The sequence below is a fragment of the Wyeomyia smithii genome, chromosome 3 (genome assembly GCF_029784165.1).
Source record: "Wyeomyia smithii strain HCP4-BCI-WySm-NY-G18 chromosome 3, ASM2978416v1, whole genome shotgun sequence".
Classification (NCBI taxonomy): Eukaryota; Metazoa; Arthropoda; class Insecta; order Diptera; family Culicidae; genus Wyeomyia; species Wyeomyia smithii.
Genome location: NC_073696.1, coordinates 67,666,856 through 67,678,890, shown reverse-complemented (window position 1 = coordinate 67,678,890; position 12,035 = coordinate 67,666,856). Strand labels below are relative to the sequence as shown.

General features: G+C 41.0%; 1 protein-coding gene across 3 annotated transcripts in view; it reads right to left on the bottom strand.

Moving 5' to 3' along the window:
• LOC129732733 (paxillin) overlaps positions 1–12,035 on the bottom strand; it is a 136,238-nt gene that overhangs the window by 74,961 nt on the left and 49,242 nt on the right. The gene's annotated exons all lie outside the window — the stretch shown is intronic.

Genomic DNA, 12,035 nt, shown 5'->3' with positions numbered 1-12,035 from the left:
CATCAAATTCCTCAAATCAACCGTAAAAAGCGTGCTGAAACGAATCAATGAAACTCTAACGCTGGATCGCGAGTTGCGCAGGTATCCTGACTAGAAGAGGAACGGTGGTCTAAAACAGGAGAACGTGAGTTTTGGGCAGTAGATCCTATTGCGGTCCTTCATTGAGGTACCACATCTACTACAGTGGCGGCATGAAAGTAGAAAGAGGAGTTGATTTCGTACTAATTGGGAAGCAGATGAAACGTGTCATTAGATGTGGGCCAATCGATGAACGTATAAAATCGTTTAAAATCTTTCCACGTGGAATGTGGATGGCCCTACAATGAAGACATATGAGTACAACTGCGTGGAAGCGTGAAGGACAACTGCGACAACCACGTCCAATGAGCGAGGTTAGTTTAGATATAAAGAAGTGTAGACATGAGAATGATGGACAAGCTGTGGATCCACCATCCATGGACGAGATGAAAAAAGCAGTTAAAGAGCTGAAGAACTGCAAGGCAGCTGGGAAAGATGACATTCAATGCTTCTCACAGTCGGGAGCGAACAGCTGTATCGTGCCATTCATCGGATCAAGATGAGCGTGTGGACTGATTAAGAATTGAGCTCTGACTTGTTGGAGGATCTCATATGCTCGATCTACAAAAAAGGTACCTCAAAGACTGTAGTTACTATCTCAATAGTGTATTAAATTCTCTCCCGCATCCTGTTCCACCGCCGCACAGAGGAGTAACTCGACTGAAAACCTGGCCAAAATAGTGTTAGCCCCCAAATCGATTAACCACAATAACGTTCTGTCCAAAAAAAAAATCAGAGCTTCCATATCGCCGCGTGTTTGTTGTACCTTTTTTACGCTACATGCAGAGCACGAACGCTTACCATGGTGTAAGTGTGTCTTGTGAAGGTATCACCAGTACCAAACGGTGCAATGGAATGAGAATGTTGCAGTAAAACAATTTAGTCATTAAAAAAAGTACATTGCAAAGTTTTTGGCGGTTTTACGTTATGCTGCCGAAGACGACCTTCACCTTGCGAAATTTGATAACCATTCTCTCTAAAAATATTAGAAAAGAAATAAATTTTAAACAATATTTAGATTTGCTTGGGTTCATTGATAGTGCGCTTGTTTTTAGAACCACTTTGGATACTTTGGTCGTGTGTTGTGTTCATTAAGAAGGGGGTCATACGTGGCTGTTTCGTTTTCAGCGGCTTGTACGCCTGACCGGAGCGGGCTGCTGAATCATGCAATGTGGTGCCTCGCCAGCTATATCTAAGACGGCAGACCCGTCGCGAGCCTAGGTATCGCAGCCCTGGTAAGGTAAAGCTGGACCGACTCAATATATGGCCGCAATGCCTCTAATGGCGGTTACGAAAAACCATTGACAGCGCAGTGATGAGGAAGGTTTGTTTTCATAGTGGTGAAAGTTTCATCAAATTCGAGTCAGTATATCAAAAGTTTTCGACGATGGAACGTGGAAGACGAGCACACTCATGTTGAAATCCGACATGGTCAGGTGCAAAATTGCGAAGGGCATCAAATTCCTCAAATCAACCGTAAAAAGCGTGCTGAAACGAATCAATGAAACTCTAACGCTGGATCGCGAGTTGCGCAGGTATCCTGACTAGAAGAGGAACGGTGGTCTAAAACAGGAGAACGTGAGTTTTGGGCAGTAGATCCTATTGCGGTCACTTCATTGAGGTACCACATCTACTACAGTGGCGGCATGAAAGTAGAAAGAGGAGTTGATTTCGTACTAATTGGGAAGCAGATGAAACGTGTCATTAGATGAGGACCAATCGATGAACGTATAAAATCGTTTAAAATCTTTCCACGTGGAATGTGGATGGCCCTACAATGAAGACATATGAGTACAACTGCGTGGAAGCGTGAAGGACAACTGCGACAACCACGTCCAATGAGCGAGGTTAGTTTAGATATAAAGAAGTGTAGACATGAGAATGATGGACAAGCTGTGGATCCACCATCCATGGACGAGATGAAAAAAGCAGTTAAAGAGCTGAAGAACTGCAAGGCAGCTGGGAAAGATGACATTCAATGCTTCTCACAGTCGGGAGCGAACAGCTGTATCGTGCCATTCATCGGATCAAGATGAGCGTGTGGACTGATTAAGAATTGAGCTCTGACTTGTTGGAGGATCTCATATGCTCGATCTACAAAAAAGGTACCTCAAAGACTGTAGTTACTATCTCAATAGTGTATTAAATTCTCTCCCGCATCCTGTTCCACCGCCGCACAGAGGAGTAACTCGACTGAAAACCTGGCCAAAATAGTGTTAGCCCCCAAATCGATTAACCACAATAACGTTCTGTCCAAAAAAAAAATCAGAGCTTCCATATCGCCGCGTGTTTGTTGTACCTTTTTTACGCTACATGCAGAGCACGAACGCTTACCATGGTGTAAGTGTGTCTTGTGAAGGTATCACCAGTACCAAACGGTGCAATGGAATGAGAATGTTGCAGTAAAACAATTTAGTCATTAAAAAAAGTACATTGCAAAGTTTTTGGCGGTTTTACGTTATGCTGCCGAAGACGACCTTCACCTTGCGAAATTTGATAACCATTCTCTCTAAAAATATTAGAAAAGAAATAAATTTTAAACAATATTTAGATTTGCTTGGGTTCATTGATAGTGCGCTTGTTTTTAGAACCACTTTGGATACTTTGGTCGTGTGTTGTGTTCATTAAGAAGGGGGTCATACGTGGCTGTTTCGTTTTCAGCGGCTTGTACGCCTGACCGGAGCGGGCTGCTGAATCATGCAATGTGGTGCCTCGCCAGCTATATCTAAGACGGCAGACCCGTCGCGAGCCTAGGTATCGCAGCCCTGGTAAGGTAAAGCTGGACCGACTCAATATATGGCCGCAATGCCTCTAATGGCGGTTACGAAAAACCATTGACAGCGCAGTGATGAGGAAGGTTTGTTTTCATAGTGGTGAAAGTTTCATCAAATTCGAGTCAGTATATCAAAAGTTTTCGACGATGGAACGTGGAAGACGAGCACACTCATGTTGAAATCCGACATGGTCAGGTGCAAAATTACGAAGGGCATCAAATTCCTCAAATCAACCGTAAAAAGCGTGCTGAAACGAATCAATGAAACTCTAACGCTGGATCGCGAGTTGCGCAGGTATCCTGACTAGAAGAGGAACGGTGGTCTAAAACAGGAGAACGTGAGTTTTGGGCAGTAGATCCTATTGCGGTCACTTCATTGAGGTACCACATCTACTACAGTGGCGGCATGAAAGTAGAAAGAGGAGTTGATTTCGTACTAATTGGGAAGCAGATGAAACGTGTCATTAGATGAGGACCAATCGATGAACGTATAAAATCGTTTAAAATCTTTCCACGTGGAATGTGGATGGCCCTACAATGAAGACATATGAGTACAACTGCGTGGAAGCGTGAAGGACAACTGCGACAACCACGTCCAATGAGCGAGGTTAGTTTAGATATAAAGAAGTGTAGACATGAGAATGATGGACAAGCTGTGGATCCACCATCCATGGACGAGATGAAAAAAGCAGTTAAAGAGCTGAAGAACTGCAAGGCAGCTGGGAAAGATGACATTCAATGCTTCTCACAGTCGGGAGCGAACAGCTGTATCGTGCCATTCATCGGATCAAGATGAGCGTGTGGACTGATTAAGAATTGAGCTCTGACTTGTTGGAGGATCTCATATGCTCGATCTACAAAAAAGGTACCTCAAAGACTGTAATTACTATCTCAATAGTGTATTAAATTCTCTCCCGCATCCTGTTCCACCGCCGCACAGAGGAGTAACTCGACTGAAAACCTGGCCAAAATTATTTTTCGCTGCTATTTAGCAATATTTTGAGAAATATTTAAGCGAGAAGTGGAAGTGGCTGGTTCGAGTATTGTATCAAAGAGTTACACTAAATATCACACACATAACTTAAAGTTTACATTCACATAGCCTATGTGTCTTCATTAATGTTAGTGAGCAGATGGGCAAATGCAGTCATACGCTCGTATAATTTGTGTTCGCAAAATGGGCAGCGAAACAAATCGAATAATGTACTAGAAAAATGATTTGGCAAAATATCTTCATTTTGAATTTTTAATTTGAAGCTCACAGATTACATGATGCCTCGTGGAACCTACGTAGGTTGGAAAAACCTTTTGTGCGGAGCGTTATTTACCCGGATTATTAATTCTGTGCATCAAGTTAATATTAAGTTAACTTAAATTAGTTGAAATTCGTTCACTAAACTAATCTCATTTAATTTTTACAGAGCTGAAACTCTGTTTAGAGCTGAGGCAGGGACCAATCAGCTTTTTTTTTTCATTTCCCATGTACGCGTGAACACTTAACGTCAAAGTTTGTCATAAACAACATATTTCAGACGGGTCACAAATGTCAATCCGGACGTTACCGGATGAGATATTTGCAGGGATGTGTTCGTGATGCTATGAACTTCCATTCCCCTGAAGATTATATGATCGGATTCCGCGAGATTTGATAACTTTTTTTAATATTGAAAAAGCTCGAAAATACATAAAAATCACAAATTTCGAAAACTTCTTAAGAGTAGTTATAATTTTCAATTTCGAAATTTCTATCAACCGGTTTATTAGCATTGAACATAAAGAACTCATTTGCTACAAAATATTGATCAATTGTCATTTTTTTGACGCCTGGCACAACTTGTTACTATAAATGGTTCAATTCTCAAAAAAAATGCTTGAAAGTTTGTCAATGTTTACAGCGCTCCCAGCATTTGATCATAACGCTTAACGTTAATCTAGTGATGGAATTTTGTGAAGCAATTATTTAAGCTGCAGAAAAAAATATAGCGGCACCCAAAAACCGTCAAAAACTTTTTTCCTATTTTGGCCAGCTTTTTGTTCTAGGTACTCCTCTGTGCACCGTTGCGAGAAGCCTTTGTTGGCGAATACCAATGTGGTTTTCGAGGGGGGCTCACCACTACGGACCTGATGTTCACTTTGTGACAAACCCTCGATAACTTTCGAGAATTCAACTTGCAGGACTTACCATTTGTTCATAGACTTCAGGGCAGCGTACGACTCAGTTAGGAGAAATAAGTTATGGCAGAGAATGCTCAAACTTCTTTTCATCCCAAACTAATCAGACTGATTCGTAAGATATTCCTGAGACATCGGTCGCTTTCGTGGCGCTAGATGGTTTGAAGCATGGTTTGCATTAGAATATTTATTTATTTCGTCAAGCAAATGTAGACTACAGTTATAACAATACAATGTTTTCTTATATTCTAGACATTATTTCCAGTAGTTAGTCGTTTTTTGATTTGATTTCTGCCCATAGTAATGTCAATATTTTCGCAGTGCTGATTATAGTGACGCATCATGCGATTTATTGGGCCATTTTTTGAGTAGTTAGTTCTGTGTAAGCTTCCCGAAAATATTTTACGATTACTTAATTGACGACTGGGTGCATAAAAATTTAGTTGCGATAATAATTTAGAAGATTGCACGCGTTGAGGAATAATGTCATCGATAAAGTAAAGCATTGAAAGTTCGCGGCGTTTTTTAAGTGCTGGTATGTCTATAAGCATGCAGCGTTCTTCATATGATGGTAAGGGAAATGCTGTCCAATTTAGCTTACGAAGGTGCTATACAGAGAGCTGGCGGGCAGAGAAGTGGCACCATCAAATGCTCCTAGGTTTTGTGGACGAAATCGACTTTATTGGTTTTAACCGTAGAGCGGTTGAGAAGGGTTTTGGACCTCTCAAGAGCTGAGAAAATCAGGCATGTCATAAACTCTACCGAAACATGGTGGCTGGTGCTGCGGTGGTGATATATGGGAAACTATTTGAAGTCGACGAATCTATTTGTATCCAGGTGACGTGCGACATTGAGGTTGGCCTTTGAATAAAAAGGCTACAGGGAGCAGACAGGCTACAGGGAGCTGGGCATGTAACTAGAATGCCGAAGGAACAATCAGCGAAAACTATATACAACAAGAATCCCAAGGCGTCGTACACAAAATACGTAACGCATGAAGGGGGGGGAGGGGGTTGAGTCCGCGTTACTTATTGTTACATAGGGGGAGGGGGGGGGTTTGTTGATACCGTTACGTAACTGTGATGTTTGCTCAAAATTGCAAATTTGGAAGGGGGGGGGGCAGGATGTCCAGCGTGACGGTAATTTAGGGGGGGGGGTTATATCGAACGTTACTTATCGTTACATAGGGGGGAGGGGGTCTGAAATCTAGATTTTTAGCGTTACGTAATTTGTGTACGACGCCCAACTTTGGGGTAGACCCCGCACTCATTGGATGTGTGCTGTCGACGAGGCTGCCTGCATAATAGATGTTCGAGGCGACTAGAGGTTAGTAGCGCAAGACGTGTTGCGGATTCAGTACTAACACTGGTCAACACAGGTGCGGCCTCAAAGTTTAAACTGGAAAAAATGAAAGATTATAGCTATTTAGCCATTCTTGTGAATTTTGGTGCCCCTAGCAAAGCAAAGCAAAGCCTTGGTGCTACATTCCGTATCGAACCTTCTGTTTATTATACACAGACTTCGCAGCCAACTGTTTAGTGTACAGCACAATTGCGGGGCTAGCGCTACGATCCTACTGGCACTAACAGTCCCTCCCGATCCGAGACAGAACCTGCGCCGACTGGCTTGTTGGGCCAGCATCGTACCTCGAGACCAGCTGAGAGAGCTTTGGTGCTCCTAGCCATTTTAAAAACGCTTCAAAAGCTCCCACCCACTCCAACACGAACGTTAACCGTGCGACTCCTTTCAATCGTTTCTGTTGAATCGGTGGAGACGCTAGGTTAACTATTCGACAGCGATGTAAAGAGCTCGATAGTAATATTCTAGAGAAACATTTTTTGCTACAAAATTGTAGGGCGACCCAATTTTTCGATGAATTTTAGTATCCAATTTTCTTATTATTGCAGATACTGTGCTGCAATGTTTTAGCTTCGTGAATTTTGCGCAATTTTGTAGAAGACAGTTTTTTCTATCTTTCAAAATAACCGATTTAGAGCTATTTTACTAAATCACATGAAGATAACTACAGGTGCGGCCCTAAAGCTTAAACTAGAAAAAAATGAAAAATTATAGCTATTCAACCATTCCTGTGCATTTTGTTGTCCGTAGTAATTTTAAAAACACGCCAAACACTCCAACCTACTCCAACATCAACGTTAACCGTGTGCCTCTTTTCAATCGTTTCTGTTGAATCGGTTGAGACGCTAGGTTAACCATTCGACAGCGATTTAGAGAACGAGTTCAGAGGGAAATTTGGATCTAGAGCTCGATAGCAATATTCGAAAGAAAAACTTGCTTCTACATAATTGTGCAATATGATGGAGCACACATTTTCCAGCAATCACCAATTAGGGTGACCCAAATTCACGATAAAGTCCAGTCTCTAACGTTTGCGCAACTTTGCAGAAGAGAGTTTTTTATCTATCAGAATAACCAATTTAGAGCTATTTTACTAAATCACATGAAGAAAACTACAGGTGCGGCCCTAAAGCTCAAGTGAATTTTGTTGTTCCTAGCCATTTTAACAACGCGTCAAAAGCATTTACCTACTCCAACGGGAACGTGAACCGTGCGCCTCCTTTCACTGTTAAATCCTTTCCTTTCACTGTTAAATCGTTGGAGACGCTAGGTGCATCATTCCACAGCGCTCTAGGGAACGATATAATATAATCGATTTTTGCAGATTCAGAAATCACGACTTCAGAAATCACGAACCAGGAATATGTTTTTGGAAAGCTGTATCTATTTGGACAAGGGCTCAACTATTTACATTAAAAATAAAGTTCGTTGAATGCGATTAAAACTTTGAATATTGATTCGGAAATCAATTTGAACGAAATTCTTACTCGGAAGTTAGGTCTCTGTGAACCTACTATACCAGGAAAAAAAATTCACGAAAAATCTTAGCTTCGAATACCGCCTGAACATTGCATGATATGTGTAATTACAAACGTTTACACAACCGTTTTATTTGTATGCCGGCAATTCTGGTTGACATCGAATTAATTGTTAACCAAAACAACTGTATACAAAACTTAGAAAGAATTCAAATTAGCGTAACTCCAATGTGGACTTCCTCAAGGGTTCTAGAACGTATCTATCACCAGCCTAAAAACATGCTTAACTATCTCTCTGCTTCTTTGCCCATGGCGTAAGATGATGTCATAAAATAAATACTACCGTCCCACCTAGATAAGCCGTCTCTCCAGGTTTGTAATATTTCCAAAACTACTGCATTGCCCTTCTGCCCTACTAATCATTCTACTAAATATTACATTTACAGCTGCCGACAGGAAGTGTGTACTGTGTGCTACGATAAAATTAAAACCTTCATATCGCAGCCGAGACGACCTTCCGCGGGGAACGTAGCTTCATCCCACGTCTTTTCATTCAACTCGCACAAATCGAAATCTCGAAACTGCGAAGCTAATCGTGAATGAAGCACACAACACAATTCTAATTTTGACCCGACTGCAAGTGAGAAATAAGGTGATTAAAAGCATTTTCGTACGGCCGTCCGTCCGTAGGACGGCAGCGGAGCGTACGTCTGTGCATAATTAATCCGTATCTGAGGTCTACAGTAGAATATTTCCGCTATAAACCTACGACCGAGATTAATCAGTTTCGTTGGCATTCATTCACTGGGCTGTGTAGGCAAATGGGCAGCGATTAATATGCACAGCGTGTAGGTAAGCAACCTGAAAGCTTTGCTGCCCCACAGTTCAGGAACAGCGCTGTCTGTTGGTAAGCACTAGCATTTATAGTATAGGGTCTGAGAAAAACGCCTATAGGAAAAATAAGTTTCTACGGAAGGTTTAAATTTGTTAGTTCAAAATTCACTAGACTGTTTTTACAATTAGGGGAAGTAATTACAATTATGTCCGCGTAATCACGCAAGTAATTCTCTTTGTTACTATTTAAAAGTAAATCTAAAATCAATCAAATATAAATATAAATTTGCGTTTGAAGTATATTTTTCGCCAGGTACAATGCACAGGTAGCACCTATGAACGAATCGCTCTTGGAAACATTGAATTCAAAGAAAAAAAAGTCAATTCATTGTTTTTTTCTTTGAATTTGTTTACAACTTTAGAATAAATTTGATAGTAACCAAACAAGTAAACTGCTAGAAAATACAAGTTAAAGAAGCAGCATTAAAACTTGCTAACGATAATTAAACTCAATAACAAGTTTGTTTTATACCAAAACATTTTATAACGTAAACCCTATTCACGACAGATATCAAAATCGACCAAGGTAACATACTCTTCATATTTAGTTACTAATATATATATTTCATTTTACAAAGATCGACAAATGAGATTTTTTATTTCAGTTTAGACTACAGAGTAACACTTTCGATAAATAACTGATCCACAAAATATGAAATAAAAAAAATCACAAGAAGGTTGTATGCAAAGCCACGACCGCAAGGTTGAAGTAGAATACTTTTACAAGAAAGATAACCCTGCTGCTTGCGTGTCAGTCATTTTTTCTAGTAAATAAACGTTGACCGTTCATTAGCAGTATTGTAATTTCTTTTTGTCTGATATTTTGAATGAAGTTCATTGAATATTTTTGAATTTTATGCAAATGAGAAGTTGAGGTGCTGCGGAATTGTAATATGCACATTTAATACGACATCATTAAACGGAAACGGAACAAAGGCTACGGTTATGCAGAACGCGAATGCCAGCGCGATGCGATTCGCCTTACCGTGGTGAAATGTACAGCTCTTTTTAAGGCGAAGTAGAGCTATACATTTCAACAGATTTCGTCTTGCCGAATCGCATCGCGCCGTTATTTGCGTTCTGCATGACCGTAGCCAAACACTAAGCGACGCAAACACGTAATAATAATCAGAGTATGCATGTAGATGAAGAAAATTAACTTTGGATTATAGCGCAAAACGAGAAAATATTAACTCTTCAAGTAATCATTTGTGTTCTTCAAATTTCAGTTGTTCAATTTAATATCCGATGAAATGTGTGTTTATTATCTGATGAAGCTCTTATATAGGCCAAATGATGCATTCCCAATTTACTAGGTCCATAACTCTGCCGACCGTGCTTGTGAAAGCGCGGTATAACGACCAATCAGAGGTCGAATTTTGTGTTTTGACAAGGCTTAAGAGTTTTCAATAGTACAATAGTTCGAATGATAAAATTGCAATTTCATGCATTTGGTAGGAATCTTAGAAGATTTTCTAATCAATTGCTGCAAAAACGAAGGAAATCCATCGAAAACTAACCGGTTTATTAGCATTTGAAATTTTTCTCAATTTTTTCAGTTTTAGATTTTCATTTCACACCCTATGTAGCCGAACTTCCTGAGAGAAGTATTCTAATTCAAAATTAAATCTTCATTAATTCATTTGTTGTCCTTATAAGGACAATTGTTCAATTTATCATAGGATGTAGTGTTTTTCTTACATCTCTGTGTTACCTCGATAGTGAGGACTAAGGCGCACGGTCAACACAATGAGAAAGGTGTTTTCACATTGAAAACTAGACACGGCTTTACTGGAGGAAGAGTTGGCAAATGCATCTACCGCTAATACCACCGCTATCATACGAAAGCTCGTCGTTTCATGTGGGGAATATCAAGAACGAAAAATGACGCGCGTCTAAGCATAACCCGAACTGTTTCGCCGTGCTGCTCCCATTTACCTTTACATCGGCCTCAGGGAAGTAGCGGCTGCATCTGCATCTACCGCTGAGGCTGTCACTATACTGCTATTGGTACCAAAAGCTATTAACTTTTCAAATAAGTGTTTTATTTGTTCTCAAAAGAACAATTGTTCAATTCAAAATCGGATTTACGCAATCGCATCTCTGTAATATTACCGACAATAATATTCTTCTGAACAAAATGATACAACTTTCCCATTAGGCCTCTGCCATAATAGACGCGAAAAGCAACGCGAACCGATTCGCTCGGCTGTAGGTTAATGTACAGCCATCAGTAGAGCTGTACAGAAAGTTGCTGGCTGATGTATTCACTGTATGCAAGCCTGCTGCTGATGCTTCCCGCTACCACACTGAAACAGTATTTTAGTGAACGTAGTGTCGTTGCATCAGCTGACCCTGCTACTATCGATGCTGATATACCCGCTGCAACAGCTACGCTATGCATAGCCATGCCACAGTTGTGGCCGCTTTACGCTGGCCCAACTGCTGAGCAACTGCAACGCTATCCGTAGCCATGCCACAGTTGTGGCCGCCATTGGTACCCGCTGTACCTGCTTCTGCTGGCCCTGCTGCTATCGATGGTGAGATCCGCTGAAACTGCTACGCTTATCCGCAGCCATGCCACAGTTGTGGCCGCTATCTGCTATCGATGGTACCCACTGCTCGCTGCTGCTAAGGGAGAACTGCTGTCGTCGCTGTTCAGAACTATTATGAGCGACTTCGACTAAAACAGGCTCTTATATAGGGATGAAAATAGGAATGAATTATTTTACGTACGTGGTGGAATGATATAACTTGAAAAATATGTGTGACTTCATTCCGGCTCAGAGCGATCATTTGATAAGCTCCACCTCTTTTTTCAGTTTCTAAAGTTTTTCCTCAGTTTCGTAGCACGGATGCACAAAAATGAATTCTTGTCGAGCCGGACCGATAGCAATCTCATTGAAGCAACAAAATAACATGTTTTGTGTCGTGTTGTGCAGCTTGGTTGAAGAGAATGTTCCCGTCCCCGTGTCGCATGTAAGCAGATTATTGCGTTCAGTAGACAGTAGATAGTGTATCCAGCGAATAAACACCGATGGTGCTCTCACACACGCGACGGTTTGAACCCGTATCTTATTGCGGTTTGTAACATCAAGCGATTTCGTTTGCTCGCTGTTGCGTGTTGCATCATGTTGCAACTTGGCAGCTGGGTGACGACGAAATTCTGGTCATGCTGATTGATTGAATCGACTTCATATTAGCTCTGCATAGTCGAACTAACTGCTTTTGTTAATGCGTACTAACAGGGCAGTTAATTATTCAATGTCGGTTATGCTGAT